At 45.1% G+C, this 17,085-nt stretch overlaps 1 protein-coding gene across 6 annotated transcripts in view; it reads left to right on the top strand.

Annotated features, from left to right (window-relative positions):
- dnajc17 (DnaJ (Hsp40) homolog, subfamily C, member 17) overlaps positions 1–17,085 on the top strand; it is a 196,988-nt gene that overhangs the window by 20,965 nt on the left and 158,938 nt on the right. The window lies entirely within an intron of this gene.

Genomic DNA, 17,085 nt, shown 5'->3' with positions numbered 1-17,085 from the left:
AGTTTTCCTAAAAGTGTTTAAGACTGAGGCAGGATGGTTCAATTAACAGCAAACTCCATGGAAGGCTGCAACAGTACTCTGGGGACTGCAAATTCTTCAGGTTAGAACTCATTTGTTTAATTCTAATTAACAGCAGCAACGTTACAGTTCATCAGATAACCGCGGTCACTATAATCTCACTGTGCTCATATTGTGAAGCCAAGTGAGTTCAGTGCGAAAAGTTCATTGGTTCTCTTCTCCCTCCCCACCCGCCTCCCCATGGGACCCTAGTGACTCGGTTTGTAAATGCCTCAGTCATTGTGGTAATAAACCATAGGGTCTGTGTTGAGTTAGCTGGTTCTCAGCCTGGGCGCTGTTTGGGATACTACGGTTAGCCCTTGGGTTGGGAAGGAGGATTTATGGTGAGGACAGAATCGGACTTTGCCTGATCCCAACAGAGTGCAACGGCCTGTTAGCACTTACTGTCTTGGAAGAGGTTGTACTCCAGCAAGATTCAGCACCCCCAGGAAAGGATTGGTAGGGTGGAATAAAATATTCGAACAATGTGTGGCCTATGTGCATTTCCAGCTCCAAGTTTTTAATTTGAGGATCCAGTGCTCAGTGGGTGAGGGTCATACACATGCTACTTGTGAGCTTTGCCGGGGGGTGTTGCCTTGAAGTTCTGTGTCTGCACTGTAAAGTTGAGGCCATTTAATGCAATACAGTCTTTTACACTAAAACAATTCTCCCCTGGGCAGTGCTCACAATGCAGTTTTTCAGGGAACATTACACCATGTAAAACACACTATATCTGTCCACTGTATGTGTCTCTGTTTTGAATCCAGCTCTGATGTAGATACCTTTGGTATTTCAGTGGCGTCAGTCGCACCTGTAAGCAGTCTTAGCATCTTACATTTATGGGAATTGACTCGCACTGCCCTGTATCTATCTACTTGTAAAATAGTGTGACCCGGGGGGGGAAACTGTGTCTTTTGCATATATATTTATTCAATCTCTCTAAAGGCAGACTGAGTGAACACTAGATGAGGCAATGCTTGGTTCGAATTATTAAGCTGCTCTATTCCATAGTGCAGAGCAGTAGTTATGACCAGATTCAATCAATGTAAATTTGCTCCACATAATAATATGAAAATAATGTACACCGTACGCTACCCCATTTCAGTGAGTCATTTTGCTTGATTTAAACAGAGAAACTCCTGCATTCTGCCTTTTTGAGTGCCTTTTCTTTCTCATCTGCAGCTTCTGTTGCAAAAGCTAAACTGTTTCTAGATGTCTTGATATTCTGCTTTATTCCTGACTTCACAGTTAGCAAGAGATCGAAAATCTTCCATCGCAGTGGGTGTGGTGTTTATCAGTTATGGAGGGAAACCACAGAATTGCTGCTTATTCACACTTGAAGAAACAGCATCAAGGTTAATTTATTAGCATGTTAACTACCTACTTTATCAAACTACTTTTTTTTAACTTGGGGGTAATATACAATACTTTTATAAAAACAACATTTAAAGCAACTCTTTCCAAATCCTTTCTGTGGCAAAATCATTTTTTTTTAAATCCTGAAGCATGACTTCAAGGTTACAAGGTGTAATTTATATTAAGACTGGTTACGTTTATTCAAGAGTTATTCAGACTTGAGAGCAGCAGCTTGGCTTTGTTTGTTGGAATGTCAACTTATGAGCCTGCAGATATTGTGGCTCTGGTATTTTCTGTACTGGAGTTTCTCTGTATATTGCAAATGGTTGTTTGTGTTTCTTTACTGTATATTTTTCAAAGTAGGGCAGAAATTTAAAATTGACATCTCTTTCCACTGTGCATGTCCACCTTCTCACCTCCCCTGTCTCTGCCTCGCGTGCTCCCTCTTCCCTTCTCCACATGCGCAGGCTCTCCATTCACCCGTGTCTTTAATGCTGCCTTTGGGAGTTGTATACAACAAGCTCACTGCACTGAGGGAGCTCATTTGCTTCTTGAGGAAGCAGTAAACAATGCAGGCTCTATATCTCGGCACAATTTGTAGCCAACTCTGTGAGTGATCCGTGATTGGAGTTGCAGATGTAAGTATTGTACACAGCAGCAGTAATGGGTTTCAGATGCCTGCACTTCAGTTAACCCAGGCAATCTGCCGTGTGTGATGACAGCTGATTAGGTTTTTATTATCGGATGAATTGCAGCTTGCGTTTGATGAGAGTTTGTGCAACCTGCTATTGTCGCATATTGGAACCAGACAGTTAAACTCACAAGTGAGTTTCACCACCTCTGTCACGTAATGCAGATTTTGCCAATTTTCTTTCCTCCCTCTCTTCAAGGCATTGACCCCTGATCGGGGTATGGTGCCACAGGCACTGATAACCCTCCAACATCTTGCTCAGGTGGCCATTCTTCCAGTATTGGATTGGAGAGTGTGTTAGCTTTGTAGGGACGGGGGAACGTCGCAGCACACTCTGATCCTGCCCTGACTCGGTGTCCGTGCACAGGCATCTGTCCAGTCAGAGATACTGGATTGCGATCATGACGAGAAACTCTGGCTAATTTCCCCCCACTCCCACATCCCAAACCCAGGGCACGGAATCATTTGTATTCCTTTACTTCAGATGTTCTGACCAGTGTGGCTTTACCTACTGAGCCATCAGGGGCACTTCCAAAAGTCAAACTTGTATTTAATAAACTGTGGCTGGGGGAAGCACATGAGGTATGGGAAGTCACCCTGCTCAATCGGAGTGGTCAGTCTGACTGTTCTGGTCAGTGAGCAGGGCCAGGTCAGAGACTGGCATTGGTCAGTCTGACTGTAATGGTCAGTGGGCAGGGCCAGGTCAGAGACTGGCATTGGTCAGTCTGACTGTAATGGTCAGTGGGCAGGGCCAGGTCAGAGACTGACGTTGGTCGGTCTGACTGTTACAGTCAGTGGGCAGGGCCAGGTCAGAGACTGGCGTTGGTCAGTCTAACTGTAATGGTCAGTGGGCAGGGCCAGGTCAGAGACTGGCATTGGTCAGTCTAACTGTAATGGTCAGTGGGCAGGGCCAGGTCAGAGACTGGCGTTGGTCAGTCTGACTGTTACAGTCAGTGGGCAGGGCCTGGTCAGAGACTGGCGTTGGTCGGTCTGACTGTTACAGTCAGTGGGCAGGTTAAGGTCAGAGACTGGTGTTGGTTGGTCTGACTGTTACAGTCAGTGGGCAGGGCCAGGTCAGAGACTGGCGTTGGTCGGTCTAACTGTAATGGTCAGTGGCAATGTTCCCATTAATTGTTTTTAGGGCGTGCGCAACCCATTCAGGGTACTATGCATGCGTGGTCTTTCCTATTTAAAAGTCGGTGAGCTTGTTTTGCGGGAGCCGCAGAGCGCTGTGCAGCTTAAAGGGAGCGTTGGTCAGTGGTGCTGTCTTTGTTAGAACGGAGGAGATTACAGGGTGAATTATGAGGTGATGGGACAGAGTGAATAGAAACAGACTGTTTCCAGTGATTGATGGGAACTAGAACAAGAGGACAAAGACAGAGTGCAGGGGAGATGGTTTTTACCCAGAGGATTGGTGGAAAAAAAAGACTTGCATTTATATCACACCTTTCAGAACCACTGGACGTCTCAAAGTGCTTTACAGTCATTGAAGTACTTTTGAAGTGTAGTCACTGTTGTAATGTGGGAAACGCGGCAGCCAATTTGCGCACAGCAAGCTCTCACAAACAGCAATGTGATAATGACCAGATAATCTGTTTTTTAATGTTGATTGAGGAATAAATATTGGCCAGGACACCGGGGATAACGCGCCTGCTCTTCTTCGAAATAGTGCCATGGGATCTTTTACATCCACCTGAGAGAGCAGACGGGGCCTCGGTTTAACGCCTCATCCGAATGACGGCACCTCCGACAGTGCAGCACTCCCTCAGCACTGCACTAGAGTGTCCGCCTAGAATTTTGTGCTCAAGCCTTTGGAGTGGGACTTGAACCCACAACCTTCTGAGTCAGGTGAGAGTGCTGCCCACTGAGCCATGGCTGACATTGTGAAGCTGTGGAATGTGCTAACAGAGATAGTGATTAATGCAGAGAACACGTCAACATTTAAGGACAGAATATATAGGTGATGGAAGGAATGGAGAACAAAGGGATATGGCAACAGGGCAAGCACTTGGCATTAGGTCTACTGTTCATGTGAAGGATGAGCACCGACACGGACTGGTTGGGCCAAATAGTCTCTCTCCATGTTGTAATTTCTAAACAATTCAATAAATTCAGATGATGTCATAAACCCTGGAGTAAAGCTCGAGGTTTATCAAAGTTGTCCAAATCCCTGGATGATGTGGCTGCTTTGAACACACTCCCATGTGCCTGCTCAACTGGGTATAAAAGATCCTATAACACTATGTGAAGGGGAGCAGGGGAGTTCTCCTGGTGTCGTGACCAACTAAAACAGATGAACTGTTCAGTAATCTGATTTGTTTATGGGACCTTTCTGTGCTCAAATTGACTGCAGCACTCGCTTACAAAACAACATTGACTATATTCCAAAAGTAATTCACTGGCTGCGAAGAGCTTCGGGGCACCCTGAGGATGGGAAAATCAGGTCTATCTATCTTGCTTATAATGCATGCTTCCTGTAAATGTCCCACTTGCTTCCTGTCAGTCGTTAGAATATTCTCTGATCACCATGAGCGGTACCACAGAAAATAAAAAAATATATTTTGAAATTTCTACAGATGAATTTGGAGTGAGCCCTGTCTCAGTGGTAGCATTGCCGCCTCTGAGTCGGAAGGTTATGCGGTTGATCCCCACTCCAGACAGCCCAGGCGAGCAGAGGTGAGAGTTCCAGTCTCTGAACACTAGCTTGACATCCAGCAGAATACTCGCGTCCGATGGGTGCAGAGTGACGACCCCCCATCACATCTAGCTGGCTCTCCTGGTAGGGAGTTGAGAGTCAGGTTAACGACCTGTCCACATAAAAAGGAATTCCATTATGGCAACAACCCAGAACACGATCTGCTGCATGTAAAGCAGTGAAAGAAATGGGTTGCTTTATGCGCCGCGAGGCAAGGAAGAGAAAAGGAAGACGGATAAATTTCACTTGCGGTTCAGCCCTCTCACTCTTAGTCAAAGTGATTCCATATGGCTAAAGTATTGAGAGGAGGCCTGTTTGGAACGTGCAACCGTATTGTATTTGAGGCTGTAGCCCATGTTGTGTCACTACGCTGGAACAGTGGGTGTTTTACACCTTGAACGCTGGACCTGATGCTAATGGGAACCAGTTTCTTAATGAGCGAAAAGGGTTTTACTGAGAAATAATACTGCATTTTATTTGTAAATAATAGATGCAAGATAATGGACAGCTAGCAGATAAACAGATGAGCAACAAGGCACCAAATCCTGTTTCCCCATTACCTCGGTGCTCGCTGATCTACATTGGCTCCTGGTCTGGCAAGTGGCAACACCTTGATTTTTAAAATTCTCATCCTTGTTTTCAAATCCCTCCATGGCCTCACCCCTCTCTATCTCTGTAAACTCCCCCAGCCCTACAACCCTCCGAGATCTTTGCGCTCCTCCAATTCTGGCCTCTTGCACACCCTTGATTTTCATTGCTCCACCATTGGCGGCCGTACCTTCAGCTCCCTTGGCCCTAAGCTCATGAATTCCCTCCCTAAACCTCTCCACCTCTCCCTATAGTAACGTAGTGGTTATTACTGGATTAGTCATTCTGAGGCCTGAACTAATAATCCAAGGGACAAGTGTTCAAATTCCATCTTGGCAGTTTGAGAATTGAATTCAGTTTTTAAAATCTGGAAATAAAAAGCTGGTATCAGTATAAGTGATCATGAAGCAGTCAATTGTTGTAAAAACCCAACTGGTTCACTGATCTTTAGAGAAGGAACCTGCTGTTCTTACTCGGCCTGGCCTGTGTGATTCCAGTCCCACACCAGCATGGTAGAAACTCAACTGGAATAGCCACATACATTCTGTGGCTACTAGAATAGGTCAGAGGCTGGGTATACCGTGGAGAGTGGCTCACCTTCTGATTTCCCAAAGTCTCTCCACAAGTCATGAGTGTGATGGAATACTCTCCACTTACCTGGATGGGTTCAGCTGCAGCAATACTCAAGAACCTCAACACCATCCAGGACAAAGCCGTCTACCTGATCACTTCATCCACTAGCCTAAATGTCAAACCCCTCCACCACCGGCGTGCCATGACTGCAGAACTCGTGCTAGATTCTCCGGCAACACCTTCCTAACTCGCGACTTCCTACCACCTAGTACAAGGGCAGCAGGTGCATGGGGACACCAGCAGCACCAAGTTCCCCTCCAAGTCACCCACCATCCTGAATTGGCCATGTATCACTATTCCTTCATCGTCGCTGGCTCAAAATCCTGGAGCTCCCTACCTAACAGCATTGTGGGAGCACCTTTACCACAAGGACTGCCGCAGTTCAGAAAGCGGCTCACCACTACCTTCTCCGGACAACTAGGGATGGAGATCCTTGCCAGTGACATCCACATCCTGAAGAATGGTTTTTAAAAAAAGTCTCCTCCCCTAAAAGACGTTAGTGAACCAGTTGGGTTTGTTAGAACAATCCGACAGCTTCATGGTCATCGTTACTGATACGAGCATCTGACTATGCAAGACCTGACCTGGCAGTGCTTGATGCTGACACTGGAAGTCTGAAATGTAATGGCCCAGAAATTCGGTCTCCACGGGTGAGTATGCACGGGGTACTCACCCATAGGCCCAATGGAAGTGCCAGTTTCCTGCATGCACTGCGCATGCGCGGGAAACTGGCACTTCCGTTCCCCTGAAAGCAGGGGTTCGGAGGTCGAACGCGTGCACGGGAGAGGCTGCGAGTGCGCATCGAACTTCGTTTTTTTTTTACAAGTTTTCCCGGGAGGGTAAGTCTGCAGAATTTAGAAATGTAAAAAGCAGTCGCAAGGCCTGCTTTTTACAAGGTAAGTGGTGAATTAATTAAAATTAAAACATTTTTTCCACAGGTTTATTATTTTTAAATACTTTAAAGCAAGGTAAGTTTATTTTTAGCCCCGTTAGAAAATAAAATTATTTTTTTCAAAAATTTAAATTATTGTTTAAAATAGTTATTTCATTTAATTTATAGTTTATTTAAAAAATGTGATGGTTTTTTAAAAATTTATTTGAAGATTTAGTGATGTTTTGTAAGAAGAAGGGGCCCGTAGTATTTCTAAGTTTGACAGCACTTCCTATCAGACTTATGAATGGAGCATTCCCTGCTCCGATTGGCTCCCCATAGCCCACGTGATCCCAGGGGACGCTTCGAACTAACTGCGCCCCTGGGATACGCAAACACTGTGCGCTGGCAGCTGGACCAGGCCCCGGTTCGGAATTCCACGCGGGCCCACAGCTCAACGGCCGGCGCGCAAGGTAAGTGCCGGTCGGGGGCTTGCACCCACGGGAAGCCCCCGACCCGAATTTCTGGGCCAATAAGTTCCATTGTCTAACGCGAACATCTCTTGGCTGCACGAATAAGAAATTCACCCAAAAAATTAAAAGCAATATATTCTTTTCATTTCAGTGTTGCGTGTGCATATTTTTAAAAGTAGGCTTTATTGCAAGTCCCTGGCTAGGTGCCAAACCTGTGCGTGTGAGCCCCAATACAGGAAGCGTCTGAGTGACATTCTGCAGCATTATGTACTTTTACCCTCTTTTCCTGTATATTTGTCTGGGACACGAACTGATCATTGTGATTAAAGGATCTGTGGCACATTTAACCCCATCAATGCCTCGTTACTCTCGAGTCTGATTAAACCTCGACAACCAAGTAGTTTGCCGTCGGCATGTCAGCCTTGTCACCCAGTTTATTTAGCAGATTGGCAGTAATATACAATGGGGAAAAATAGCTGCTTTAATAGCTGGGCGATATGCTTGTGTAGTCTTAATCCATTGATTCAAACTATATCCACCACAACCACCGGGTACTGACCTATAATCACTAATACAGTACTTTAGTATTACCAGTTCAAAACACTCTCCAGACACACTGCAGTTTAGCAAGGATAGAATCTATAATTGTATTTGGCGTGTTTTTCCACAGTTCAATTGCACATATCTATAATATATTTTAAAATGATGGAAACTGCTATGTAAACTTGTCACTCTGTAATTACATCCTCCTACCAGTGGTGCTGCTGCAACACCTGAATTCTATGTCTCGCACGTCCTCAGCCTGTGCTCCAATATTACAACCAACTCTACTTACCCGCTTCCCAAATTTCTACTGAGCTGGCTATATAACTATAATTATCAAATATGAGCATAATTATATGAAAATAAGGACAACGCATGATTTCAAGGTGAGGACTGAATTATGTTCATTTAAGACCTTAAGACTATACAAAAGCAAAATACTGCGGATGCTGGAAATCTGAAATAAAAACAGAAAATGCTGGAAATACTCAGCAGGTCAGGCAGCATCTGTGGAGAGAGAAACAAGTTAATATTTCAGGTCGATGACTCTCTTTCTCTCTCCACAGATGCTGCCTGACCTGCTGAGTATTCCCAGCATTTTCTGTTTTTATTACCTCAAGACTATACTTGGTCTTGATTCCTATGTGCAATGCCATGGGAGATCAACTAGTATATAACATTTATTAAGGTCTTGCATATGGCACGCACTTAAGTGTCACATTTACTTTGTGTCACACCTGCTTACTTTCTCTCTCACATCTTGTTGATGAGAGCCCTGTTGTTTTTTAAAAAGCGCATTGTCTGACTCACTATGAGCAATGCTGCGGGAGATCTGCTAGTTGTATATAAATGTCACAAGCTCCCCACTACTTGTCGCTGAAATCTGAGTAACTGTGTGTGCTACATTGTCCTGAATATTAGCCCGACCCCTCAAACTCAGCAGAGCATCACTGGCTACAATTGCATGACTTTCTTTATTACATTTCTCGTTCTAAATATGTGTGTTACATAGTTATGTTGCGACTACATTGTACAAGTGTACTAACACTCAAATCAAGTGTAGCAGCACTACGATGCTGGGAAAGTAGTGCGCAGGCACCGCACAGGGCACTTGGAAATATCACCCCGCACCATGCGGCAGGCAGCCATTACAACTCAAATAAAACAGTAGTTTATAATTACAAACTACCGAGTCCAGAGGCGTCTTTACAAAGCACTATGAGCGCTAGAAGACATAACGTGGTGGCAGCGGTATAAGTGAGTAAAACATACGCAAATAAAAACGATATCAGATTGAAGAAAGAAATTTAAAAGTAAACTCTGCAGCGTTTTAACCGCGAATCGTACGGGCAGCTAAAATGGCAGCGTCCAATGCACTGACCGCGAATATGCTCCCCATCATGAACTGGGAAGCCGACGATATCGTGGAAGCTTTCCAGAAATTTAAGCAAAAATGCGAGCTTACATTTAAAAGTTTCCTGAAAGGCTCCTCTGATGAGGAAAAAGTCAGCTACATTCTACCGTGGGCGGGAGAAAAAGGCTTAGATCTCTATAACAGCTGGAGTTTATCCAAAGAGGATAAAACGAACCCTACGGAGATTTATGAAAAGTTCAGTAACCATCTTGAGCCTAAATCAAACCACCGCATACACAGGTATAAATTCCAAAGCTTAAGAGAGGAACCTGGTGAAACGGCTGACCATTTCCTGACGAGATTAAAAAAACGAAGCCAGCAAATGCAAGTTTACGGAACTAGAAGAAAGGTTGGTAGACCAACTAATATGGGGATCAGCACATACAGAAGTGCAAAAAGAACTAATAGGAAAAGAAAAGCTCGGAATATCAGAAGCCATAGATACAGTGAGGGCTCACGAAGCCACAAAACAACAGATGAAAACGCTGAATGCTCATACGGCTGACGTGCGGTCAACTCCCGAACCGGATCACAGAGTAGATGCAGTGCGCGAAAAGCACAGCACACAAAAACAAGTATATGACAGCGGGAAGAATACGTGTAGAAAATGCGGAAGACAACACGACTACACAGACAGAAGAAAATGCCCAGCGTATGGAACAAGCTGCAACACGTGTGGTAAAGCAAACCACTGGCAAAAGATGTGCAGAGCTAAAAGAGAGGGGCTACACACCAAAAGCAGAGGTGGACAGCAGAACCAACAAAAGAAAAACAAAATCCATACCATGGGTGAGCAAGATGACGAAGACTGCGGATACGACAAAGCTCTGAACATTGAAACCATAAAGGCTCTCTTACACGAAACGTCCAGAGCGGAAAGCACCCCAAAGAAAGAATGGCACACTATCATCCAGATTAAAAAGAGGATCGAAGGACAGCCCACAACCGTCAATCTAAAAGTAAAGTTGGACACAGGAGCTCAGAGCAACATCCTTCCACTGAGGCTATACCAGAGGATCTTCCCCGAAAACTTGGGCGAAGATAGATACCCGAAAAGAGGATGTTTAAAAGCAAACAATGTCACGCTGACGGCGTATGGGGGGAGCGAGATCAGACAACTCGGAACAACCTATATAAAAGGAACACGCACAAGCAGAAACATCAACTGCATGTTCTATGTGACTGACTCCGAGGGACCGGCAATCCTGGGATTAAACAGCTGCGAGAAGCTGGGGTTAATCTCGGTAAACCACGAACGAACAAAAACATCACAAAGTCAACAGCAACACCCCACTGGAAAATCGTCCACAAATCATGGACACGAAACATTTGATGGACATGTATCCAGAGTGTTTTGATGACACTGTAGGATGCTTCGGGGAGTTCAAGTACCATATAACAATAGATCCAGAGGTAAAACCCGTCGTCCACGCTCCAAGAAAAATACCCATCGAGCTAAAAGAAAAATTATACACCGAACTAAAATAAATGGAAGAGAAAGAAATAATCGCAAAGGTCACTGAACCCACAGACTGGGTAAACTCGATTGTGGTATGGGAAAAGCCGAACGGGCGGCTCAGAATCTGTCTGGACCCCAAAGACTTAAACCAGGCAATAAAGCGGGACCACTACCCCACGCCAACATTAGAAGAAATCACACCAGCACTGGCAGGAGCCAAAGTCTTCTCCAAACTGGATGCCAGAAACAGCTACTGGAACGTAAAACTGGACGAAGAATCAACTAACCGGACGACTTTTAATACACCATTGGGGCGTTATAAATTCCTGCGGCTGCCATTCGGGTTGAAAGTCAGCCAAGACATCTTCCAACAAAAGATCGATGAAACATACAAAGGCTGTGAAGGAGTCATTGGAATCGATGATGACATCCAAGTTTACGGAACAAATGAAAGCGACCACGACGTGCACTTGCACGAGGCCATGGAGCGCACCAGAACGGCTGGCATCAAGCTGAACGCCGAGAAGTGCATCGTTAAAAGTACAAAATGCAAATTTTTTGGCATGATCTACACACCGGAGGGTGTCAAGCCTAATCCCGAAAAGGTCGAGGCGATAGCAGAGATGAAACCTCCAAACGACAAGAAGGAGCTGAGAAGCTACCTCGGCTTGGTCCAGCATATGAGCTCTTTCATCCCGAACATGTCAGACTACACAGCGAACCTAAGAGAATTCCTAAAAGAAGACAGCAAATACCAATGGTCAGAATCCCATGAGAGGAACTTCAAACACCTAAAGGAATTATTGTGTAAAGAAACCAGCCTGTCTTATTACGATAGAAAAAAACCTGTCACCCTACAGGTAGATGCCTCTACCAGGGGGCTAGGGGCAGCCCTCGTGCAGGAAGGAAAACCAATAGCTTTCGCATCGAAGGCATTGACATCAACAGAGACAAGATACGCAAACATCGAAAGAGAGCTATTGGCAGTAGTATACGGATGCGAAAAGTTCCACACCTACTTATACGGAAGAAAATTCGAGGTAGAGAATGACCATCGTCCGCTCGAACAAATTTACAAGAAAAACCTAAGCAAGGCCCCAGCAAGACTGCAAAGGTTACTGTTAAGACTCCAAAGTTACGACTTCGAATTAAAATACCGGTCAGGAAAAGAAATGGTACTGGCAGATGCATTGTCTCGATTGTCACCACACGAAAAACACAAGATGAAGGGCCTGACAGTAAAAATACACCACCTCGTAAATGTTACTCCCACAAAGCTTAGCCAAGTTCAAGAGGAGACTGGTAAAGAAGAGGAGTTGCTACTACTCATGCAACAGGTAATACAGGGGTGGCCGGAGAAGATCCAGCAGGTCCAAAACCAAATCCGACAGTACTGGACAATCAGACGACATCTCGGTGGAGGACTGTGTTCTCCTTGCTGGTTCAAGAATCATAATACCAAAAACGATGCAAACGGAACTTCTCCGCTTAATACACCAAGGCCATATGGGGATGGAGAAATGTAAACTAAGAGCCAGATCAGCTGTGTACTGGATAGGCATGTACAAAAGCATAGAACAAATGGTCTCCACACGCTGCATATGCCAGAAATACTGAAACACACAGCAGAAGGAGGAGATGATTCAAATGGAAGTACCCCCGAGACCATGGCACACGGTCGGAACAGATCTGTTGCTGTGCAACCAGGAGTGGTACATCATAGTAGCAGACAACTACTCAAAATTTCCTTTTGTCAGAAGGATAAATGACATGAGAGCCACAACAATCACACACATTGCGAAAAACTTATTCGCAGAACAGGGCATCCCAGAGAAGGTCATCTGCGACAATGGGACACAATTCACCTCCAGCAAATTCAGAGCACTGGCTGGAAAATACGGATTTAAAATAATTACCTCATCCCCACATTACCCAAGGGGACACTGATTTATTGAAAGACATCCAAACAGTCAAAAGAGCTCTCATTAAAAGCAAGGAGATGGGAGAAGACCAAGACCTCGCCCTTTTGGCAATCAGATCGACACCTTTGAGAGCAGACTTGAAATCACCAGCAGAACTACTAAACAGTAGAAAATACAAAACAACTCTACCAGCAAAGATATATCCTCCCCAGGACCAAGAGGACGTTCGGCAGAAGCTGATGGAAACACAAGCTACGGGCAGCACACACTATAAGAAGCATGCAAAACCACTACCGGAGCTGCTAAATGGGCAATCAGTGCATATACAAGATCCGTTGTTGAGAACATGGCGTCCAGCCAAGGTTATTGGAAAAGCTGATACTCCAAGATCTTACTTGGTAGAGACAGAACCTGGAAACCAATACAGGCGAAACAGGATCCATATCAGACCCTCACCTGAAGCTGTCAAACAGCGGACAACATTAACAGCAGTTACGGTACCAAACACGGAAAACAATATAACGCCAGAAACAAACACCTCAAATACAACAACTGCAAACATGCACTCTCCAGAGCCAAACATGACGGCACCGGCAACAAGAAATGAACACACAAAAACACCGCAGAAAGGAATAGTTACAGCCAAGTCCACAAGATGGAGGAGTAACATACAACCACCTGAGCGGTATCGCGAATAATTATAAAGACAATTATAATTCGCACAGAACAGTAAAACAACATGGACAAATATCTGTATATAAATTGAGCAAAGAAAGCTCACGTTCTGTATTTTGTTAACGTTATTCAACTGGAAACATTGTAAAATAGAAAAATTGATGTAATTAGTTTTGTTGGGAAAGAGGGATGTTACATAGTTATGTTGGGACTACATTGTACAAGTGTACTAACACTCAAATCAAGTGTAGCAGCACTACGATGCTGGGAAAGTAGTGCGCAGGCGCCGCACAGGGCACTTGGAAATATCACCCCGCACCATGCGGCAGGCAGCCATTACAACGCAAATAAAACAGTAGTTTATAATTACAAACTACCGAGTCCAGAGGCATCTTTACAAAGCACTACGAGCGCTAGAAGACATAACAATGTGTCTCTTGTGTAATTTTGCGTGTGTCAGAGTCACTCCCTGGACAAAGGAAGGGATATTGCAGCTCTTGTTCTCCTCGTCATGCCGGAAGTCCAGCTGTAAAGTGCCACGTGCAGAGTTCAGTGAATGCGCGGACTAATGGCGAGGCCATGATCAAGCTGGGCTTATGATGTCGCCACATTTGAATAGCCTGCCAGTGTCCACTGTTGAAGTTTACGCATGTATAATGGCCACTTGGGTGAGGTATTGGAGAGCTACCAGCTACTGGGGAACTGTACCCCAGCAAGAAGCACCACTCCTCCAAGGGAAATGGGAGGAGAGACTTAGGAGGCGGGGATGGCAATTCTAAAGAATATTTCAAGACATTAGCCATTTTTAAGAATAGTTTTATTTACTGGGTCTTTAAAGAAACCAAGAATATAATGTCCCATTAAGGACTGGACATACAAAGTCCCTTTTGGCCCATGCAGCCATTTTCAACCATCCTTCAAACTTTGGGAATGTCTTCTTTGACCAACAACAGCAACAACATGTATTTATATAACGCTTTTAATGTAGTAAAACATCCCAAGGCGCTTCACAGGAGTGTTCTCAAACAAAATTTGGCCAGCTCTCCTCAGATACTTGTGCTTCCTTTCAGATCTATTTCCCCAGCAGTGCAATCTCACCTTGCAGTGTCTTCTGCATGGATTCACACTGTAGTGGACTGAAGGAAGAGACTGAGCACCGCCTGTGTGAGTGGATCCCTGCAATACTCAGAAATGACCAAAACCTCAGTTACTTTGACATGAGCTCAGTGCAACGCAAAACTGACTGTACCAAAGTAACTGTGGTTATGTACTAGTGGGCAAATGGCTAAGCCTTGCAAGGAGTTCTCTCATTCAATCCATAGGTTGTGCTGATGGGTCGCTAATCTCAACCTGGTAGGAATGTGCAATAGGTCTCAGTCCCCCTGGGAGTAGGAAGAAGGAAAAAAAATCTGTGGACATGCTCCTGATCACTGTCCATGAGCTTGCTGGGTGAGGAGAGGATTGGGCTCAATTGTGATGCACCTAGAGTCGCATATCCTGACAATACCCGGGGTGGGGGGTGTCAGGGAAATAGGTAGAAAAAAACCTTTAAAGAATTCGTTCCAAATGAATTGCATTTGTGGAATGGTGGAGGAGGTATTTGTAGTCACAATCTGAGTTCAGTTTTGTTTCAGTATCAACAGCACACCAGTCAGATGAAGCGCAGGTATTGTACGGTATTTTGCACTCCTGCGTCCTTGCAGGACACGTGTAGTTAGACGTGTGAACTTTCCAACCAACATAAGAGTTGGAAAGAACTTAAACTGGAGATGCTATCCCATGCTCCTTTTCACCCCCTCACCCCACCCCAGACAGTGACTGTCACCTGGCTGCTCAACAATAGCGGGGTATCATTACTGAGCCCAATTCTGACCTTGCCCAGTGTCCAAACACGTTCGCTTTCCAGCAGGAGTCACTGGCTAGTAATCGGATGTAGGAGCTGGAGTTAATTTTCCCTCCTTCTCGGCTCAGGGCACCGAGGCCAATTATGGCACCGCAACTGCTGAGATCGGCTTTCTCGGAGACTGGGGACCAAACTGGAAAGCTGCCCAGGCCTTGGATGCAGAATTCAGGTCCCTCTACTTTATCTCAAGAATGTGCCTCTGAAGAGTGGTCACCTACAGCAGAGCTGTGACACTTTTTCATTGGGCACGCCATGCCATGAATTACTTTCGACATGGCACCTAAAATTTGTGGACAGCAAACTGCCCCAAACAGCAGCGAGATGAATGACCAGTTAATCTGTTGCAGTGGTGCTGATTGAGGGCTGAACGTTGGGCAGAACTCTCTGCTCTTCAAAAAAAAAAAAAGTGCTGTGGGATCTTTACATCTATCAGCACAAGCAAATGGGGCCTCAATTTAACGTTGCACCTGAAAGACAGCACTTCTGCTAATGCAGCACTCCCTCAGTACTGCACTCCAGTGTCAGCCTAGATTATATGCACAAATTATGGAGTAAGGCTTGAACCCACAATCTTCTAAGTGTCAGCTGTGGCTCAGTGGTAGCAGTCTTGCCTCTGAGTCAGAAAATCATGTGTTCAAGCCCCACTCCATAGACTTTTGATCACATAATCCAGACTGACACATTTCAATGCAGCACTGATGGAGTGCTGCATTGACTGAGTTACCGTCTTCAGATGAGATATCAAACCCAGATCCCATCTGCCCTCTTGGGTGGACACAAGATCCCATGGCACTATTCAAAGAAGAACAGAGGAGCTCGTCCAGTGTTCTGGCTGCATCTATCACTCAACGAGCATCAATAAAACAGATTATCTGGTCATTTTTGTCTTGCTGTTTTCGGGTGTTGCTGAGTGTAAATTTGCTGCTGTGTTTCTCTGTTACAGCAGTGACTGCAATTCAAAAGTACTTCATTGACATTGCAACACTTTGGGACATCCTGAGGACTTGAAAGGCACTTTATAAATGGATGTTCTTTCTTTCTGACAGGCAAGAATGCTACTGAGTTAGCCAATCTGATACTGGTACCTGCAGATACACGCACAAGGTTTCATAATTCTGTACATTTCAGTCACTGCACCATTTCTATCGGGGGGTGGCGGGGGGCTTGCTTCAGGCGAACAGAATGCAGCTGGGTACTGGGTCAGGAGAGGGTTTGTCAAGTGTTTAATGTCTCGGAGGACTTGCATGAGCACTGCTGGTGTTGAGGTGCCTTCAACTGAGCTCAAACAATATTTTCTCCTGCTAATTTCTGGTTTCTCTTGCACCATACATCATCCCAATACTGATCTGAAACCAGCTTACTTGGAGAGGCTTCAGAACAGCAGAGGTGACTCCCTGATTGTTTTTCTCTCTATGTTACAAGGAAAGGCTTGGCCTTTTGCTATGCCATTTTGCTATGATGGCGCATCTGATCAGTGTTTAGATTTCGGCAGGTGCAGTCCTACATCCTACTACCTCATGGTGCAGAGTGTTGGGGCTTCAACTCACTGCCTCTGTTTGAGGAGGAGCGGTATCATGGTCTCTATCACGAATGTACCACACATTTTTTCTCCAGCCTGGTGCCACTGAGGCCAGGAGGAGAGATCTTCGCGCCAGGGCTTTGACCAGCTAACTCTGCAGAGATCCTGACCTTTGTGCTCTGTCTACAGCAGGCAGCATCTGCAGCTTTTGAGGGGAGTTGTCTTCTAAGAGATTTGGCACTCTGCTTAAGTGTTGTGTAAGTTCTAATTATATTTAGTTGGCATC

Source organism: Somniosus microcephalus, chromosome 12, assembly GCF_052327205.1.
Source record: "Somniosus microcephalus isolate GS21.2 chromosome 12, FLI_Smic_1.0, whole genome shotgun sequence".
Classification (NCBI taxonomy): domain Eukaryota; kingdom Metazoa; phylum Chordata; class Chondrichthyes; order Squaliformes; family Somniosidae; genus Somniosus; species Somniosus microcephalus.
The sequence above is the reverse complement of the archived record's forward strand: the minus strand, read 5'-3'. Positions and strand labels throughout refer to the sequence as shown.